The 6,370-nt window shown below is 35.8% G+C and overlaps 1 pseudogene; it reads left to right on the top strand.

The window, feature by feature from the left end:
* The first annotated feature begins 4,428 nt into the window (after positions 1–4,428).
* Positions 4,429–6,114, top strand: LOC140507824 (proteasome subunit beta type-3 pseudogene; annotated as a pseudogene).
* Positions 6,115–6,370: the final 256 nt, after the last annotated feature.

The following is a 6,370-nucleotide window of genomic DNA, read 5'->3' as shown; positions in this document are numbered from 1 at the left end:
ACATCACAATTCTGTGCTATACCAATAATTTCCTATCACCTTTCTCACAATCTCACTTGTATAAAACCAGTTTTTCCTTACTATAATCTCCAGTGGCTCAATACCACTCCTACTCCTAATTTATCTTCTCCATTTTTCTTCATGTGTTTTATTTTAATTTCTCAAAGAAATTCAGTAGTGAACCTCTTAGAAGCCTTTTCCATCTTCTCTTGTCTAGAACTTTTTTTTTTTTAAACCTGCTAATCCTCAGCCTCCATACTCCCACCAACTACCACCCACCACCTGGTTTTTAAATTCTTGTTCTTGGAATTTACTTGCGTTGAACAATACACTAAAAGAAACCTAAAGAAAACAAAAGTAAACTCAGTGCATCTTAGCATTTCATGAATAATATCACATCCCTCTCCATAAACATGTTTTTTAACCAGCAAAGGATTAACATTTTTTTAAATTTTTCTAAATTCCTTTATTGTGTCCATGGCAAGCAAAATAGAATCTTTTGCTGTTTTTGTTTTAATATAATCAAGTTACTCTGACTGAATCTTGTCTTTATCAATCAATCTATCACTAGGAGTAAAGTACAGAAACAAGAGTTTCTTTAACTAGAAACATATATATATATATATATACATATATATATATATATATATTGTTAATTATTTTAATGTGATTAAACATCTTCTCCACCCATTAATGGGCCTGCCCATTAAGGGGAGTTTGATTAGGGAAGATTTGTGGGAAGGCCCATGTCTTTTATTAATGAGGCACTGAGTCTCAAGGGTTGGGATGCCCTCTGGCTCTAAAAAAGATATAAATACTCTGAGTTGAGGTTTTACTTTGGGGTTTACTGACGAGAGATGTTTGGTCAGAGAAGCTGTTAAGGAGCCCCCCAGCTTTGAAAACCCACATGTTAGTGCTTCCCTCTCTGATAACTATGGTCAGACAGTTGGACCTGGCTGTTGAATTGTGATGGTCAGGCAGAGGAAGTCATGTCTGTTGATCTTTGATTTCTCTGTATTTTCTTTGAAGTTCAGGGTTCTGGCTGCCCTGAACTAGGTGAATAATATATGTGCTTGATTAAAGTGATTGTTAACTCCTTGAAAGTTGCTTTCCTTTTATGTGCAGATCCAAGAACCTGTGGTAGCAGGCCCCTCTGTGTATGTTGGGGTATTTACTGATATAGGAAGGTACTTGTTTTAACATTTTTGCTTTTGAAAGTTGCACAGCTGGTAAAGGAAATAACATTTTAACAAAAATACTTTTGTTATATCAGTGGTTATATAATACTAGCTCATTCAAATTCATCAGTTGTGATGGTCAGAGAATAATTATTATGGTCTTCTCTTTGCTTTTCTGAATCTCCCAGAGAGAGCAGGTCTGTTCTCAGCTTCTTCTGTTCTCTCTCTCTACTACTTAACTTGATGATCTAATGAGTTACTTTCAGTTAAATTATCATCTGCATGTAATTGATTTTCAAATGTTTTGAGCTCTTCATAACCTATCATTTGATTTTTTGAATTTCTTTTGGGGCCATTTCCTCCACTCTCAACAAAAACAGGAGTTCATCTCGAGCATGTATAATTTGATTATTTGAAGAGGGTGGTCAGGGAGATGCCCCAACTTAATCTGGATCATTAAGTAGCAGGAGGTCTGACTTCTAGAAAGGTATGCTGTCATAATCATTGAGCAAAGGATTCCAAAACAATATGTATGGTGAGCGAATATTTATTAATATAGGATCATTCTTAGCAGTGGCCCACAGGAATCTGAAGAGTCATCCATACTAACCTAGACAGAACTACGGAATTTCTTGTCTTGTCAAGTTTGCATTACTCTATTTTGTAGATCAAATTGTTCTTGAGTAATTGTTTTATTACTATTATCTGCTTTTTTATGGGTGGACAGTATTAAATAAAGCTCTATCATTTAAGATAAAAGCTTTAGTGGTTGCATTAAAAAATAAATAAATCAAAAAGTGGTTGAATAACACAGACTCAGAATTCAATAACTATGGTTGATATTGCAGAAATATCATCATGCTGGTGAATTCAATTACATAGAGTTGGATTATTATCAATATGTCTTTATTATATTCAGGCAATTGAACAAGTTTTACAAATCACTGTGTGCCAGTTAATTCTTAAGTATTGAGGAAATGAAGACAAAAATATATCCATCCTCAAAACTCAAGTTACTACCCACAGGGGGCTGACATTCTACGGGGGTAACTGTGGTATACACCAATGACTAGACACAAAGGACAAACAACTAGAGAAATCAGGAAAGACCTCCCTTAGGAAGAGGTAATTGAACTGAATCTTGAGGTACCTAAGGATTCTAATAGATGTCTTTAAGAAGGGAAGGCATTCCTGGCATGAGAAGCCCAGAGGCAGGAGCTAGAATATATCTTGTCTTGGAAGTAGCAAGTAGGATGGTTTGAATGACACATTGAGTACGCTACTAACCTGAACGTTTGGTTAAAGGAGGCAAAAAGGTGAAGTGAGTATAAATTCATATTCTTTATTCTCTTAAAGCTAGGAGATATGTACTGCATGGAGAGAAAACATAAGTTCTGACTGTTTGATAAAAGAATAACCAGTTTTAAATATGTTTTAGAATAATCTCGGCTCAGGGTCTCTATGTCACTCAAATTTATGATCTCCATATGTGTTTAACCATATTATGAGAAAGGAATTTTTCTTAATTGAAAAGGTGGCAAATTCAGTAAGATAAGAGAGTTGACAAAGTGTCAATTGAAATTAGGATCCAGGATATCTGTGTTTTCTTTACCATTGACCTGACATAACATAGTATGTGTCCATAAAACATTAATATAAGAAAAAATTCCATGATTCAAGATACTGTTTCAGGCAAAGGGTCTCATCCTTAATGGCTGTAAACAGAATAAAATGCTCATAAGTTAGCCCCATCTGGCCTTGTTGACATACAGTGAGGTATTCTCAGAGAAAGAAATATATGTTACGCCAAGGTACTTCTTCTGGTTGATTAGTTCAGGCTCTGGCCCTTATTGAGGTTATGAAATGATTATCAACAGAAATTGAGAAAAAGTGAAATAGCTCAGAAAGCTGGATTGGAGTGAGTGTTTAGACTTCAAATGCCAAACAGAAAAATTTCATCTAGGTGGTATATTTTATCCTAGGGAGTTACTTAAGCTTCTTGAGCAATGGAACAAAATGTCCAGGAATATCAAACTGACAGTTATATGGAGGATACAGCATAACTAATATGTCACTAAAATGTACTCAGGTTCTAAGATGAAGGCTCTGTTGAGTTGCTTCCTAGTCATTTTTTATTAGTGGGTTTATAGCAGCTATCACTGCTTTTCTTTAACAAAGAATTATCTGAAAAGTTTCCGCAAATGGGTGACAAAAAGGAAATGCGACTTCAACATAACTGATATTTGATGATACAATAGTGCTGCTAGGCAAAACCCTATCCTAAAAATCACAGTAAATACATTGCCTGAAGGACTCAAAAAGCCTAAAACAAAAACGCAAAGCATTAAAGAGTTGAGGGAGAAAACATTTAGCATTTCACCATAGTGCCCCATGGTGTAAACAGGTAGTGTTTTGTTTAGGGGGTGAGGTGATAGTGGGGATTACCAAATCATTGGTTTTATTAATATGTGAAACTACTGTTGCAGAAATTATACTTTAGAGAAAGTATTTAGGTCTCTCTGATTCCAAGACCAGTTCTATATATTATAGAAAGTGCTGTCTTTCAGTACACACACACACACACACACACACACACACACACACACACACACACACACACACACACACACACACACACACACACACACACTACTGAAGATTATTTCAGAATTTCTCCCTAAGAGCCTCAAACGGCTATAGGATCTCTGATATTTGTGCATTCCTTAGTCCTAGTTATTCAGTCTTATGCTAGGCATAGGCATTATAAAATAATTTACTTTTATTACATTTTTGAGACTTCTATAAATCACTGTTTTCATTTGTAAAGCATTATTACAAGAGTGATTTAACTAGGGGAATATTTCCTTGTGGCCTGAAGGAGTGAAAGGTTAATAGCCTAATGAATTCCTATAAAACAAACAGTAGACTTTTACCATCCTTCAGTTAGCAGGTGGTAAATTAGTAGTTAATAACATGTGAAGGTAATCTGCATTCTCAGGCCAATAAATAATATTTGGACATTCATTTTGCTTCAAAGAGCTGACAGTACACATTATTTGTATTGTAGTATTTCATTGTATTAAAGAGAGGAGCAGAGTAAATACGTCTGAATTGATATTTCAAAAGCATGACTTAGAGCACCAAAATATGTTAGGCGAAGAGACTGTATGGCTTAATGAACAGAGTGCTGGATTTGAAGCTGGGCACCAAGGTTCAAATCCAACCTCTTCAACACTGACACATACTTACCATGGGTAAGTTATTTAACCCCTTTGGGCCTCATGCAACTCTCTAAGCACTGGTTCTCTCTGAATCATGTTTGAAATACTAGTAGGTAAAATGATCTGGAATATGACAACAATATCCATAATTTCAAGTGGTGTTAGAATAATTTCTTCATGTGGAAAATTTATATTCTTACCATATGCTGACTTTGTGGCATTTCATCTGCTAACCTGTTACCATTGTCTGATTTAGTGTTGGAAAATGGAATGGTTGAAAAATGTTAATATTCAACAGTATTCCAAAGAGTTTGGAAAAATATTAAAATAATAGGCTACTGCTTGCTGTGAAAGTTAAACATATCATCAAGATATTTTTACAAGCAGAGGTGTTAATTATCCATTGAATCTGTAAGAGCCACACAATTGAAAAATGTGTTGATTCCCTCCAGTGATATGAAATAATGTTGCATTTCAGTATAATTAAATCAAAATACTGGTAAAAAAAATTTAATTATCATTCTTTTTATACATTACTTGGAAAGAAACACTTCTCAAATTCCTAATATGAGTATTCATAGGATCTTAGACTTTATAAGCTAAGAATTCTTTGTAAATATGAACTGTAATTATCTAGCCCCAAATTCCCATTCAGTCCCTTCTGTGTTATCACTGATATACGGTCATGGGATCTTGCTCAGACACATCTAGTGACAAGGATCTTCTTCCGTTATTGGAAATCTCTAATTGTTCCATGATTTTTTTCTTTACATAAAGCAAAACTCTTCCTCCCTGTAATTGTCAACAGCAGGTCGTAGTCCTTTCTCTTAGATCTATGCAGAATATCTAATTCCTTCTACATAATTTAAATCAAAATTATCTACAAAGTTCCGATCCAAAGTATAAGCAAAGAGGCAATCCTTGTTCTCTTGCACAGCATAGGAAGAGAGAAAGTGTTGGAGGAATTCTTGCCTATTACTTGCCTATCTGTTGACACAAACTGCTTTAAAGAAATTGTGTTAAACACCTGCATGCTGTGAAGACCAGAGTCTGCAGGAATCAGGGATTAGCTGCAGATCTTTGGGGGCCTTCTCCAAAGCCAACACCATTTGTAACACGTCCTTTAACAGAGGGGTTATCATGGCCGTGAAGTGGAAGAACTGTGTGGCCATGGCTGTGAACAGATGCTTTGGTATCCAGAAGGTAACCACCAACTTCCAGAAGATCTTCCCCATGAGTCACCACTTTTATATTGGCATGGCTGGATTCACTACTAGTATACAGACTGTATCTCAGCACCTCAGATTTTAGAGAATTTATATGAACTGAAGGAAGGACAACAAATCAAGCCTTATACCCTCATGAGTGTGGTAGCCAACCTCCATCAGAAACGGTTTGGCCCCTACTACACTGAGTCAGTCATTGCTGGTTTGCACCCTAAGACCTTTGAGACTTCTATCTGTTCTTTGGACATCATTGACTGTCTCGTGGTGACTGATGACTTTGTGGTTAATGCTACCTACTCAGAACAGATGTATGGGATGTGTGAATCTCTCTGCTAACCTGAGATGGAATCTGAGAACCTCTCTGAAGTCATCTCCCAAGCCATGTTGAATGCTGTGGATGGGGATGCTGTGTCAGGAATGGAGGTGATTGTTCATATCATTGAGAAAGACTAGATCACCACCTGGACACTGAAGGTGAGGATGGACTAATCTTTTCCCCTCACTTTCCTTCCTCCAGAACCCATTAATATATTTTTAAAAAAAATAAATAATTAGACACCTCTTTAAAAAAAATAAGTTAGGTTAAGACACTGTTAGGGTTCAGTGTAATAAATGCTGCTGCTAGAAAAATGACGAGTATACAGGTAATGCCAAATAAAGACTGGAGGGAGGAAACTGATGAATATAAGCTGAAAAAAAATCATTGTAACTAAAGAAAATTCTAGTGTTCAGAGGAATTTTAGAC

Source organism: Notamacropus eugenii, chromosome 5 (genome assembly GCF_028372415.1).
Source record: "Notamacropus eugenii isolate mMacEug1 chromosome 5, mMacEug1.pri_v2, whole genome shotgun sequence".
NCBI lineage: Eukaryota > Metazoa > Chordata > Mammalia > Diprotodontia > Macropodidae > Notamacropus > Notamacropus eugenii.
Note: the sequence above shows the minus strand (reverse complement) of the source record. Positions and strands in the feature narration are given on the sequence as shown.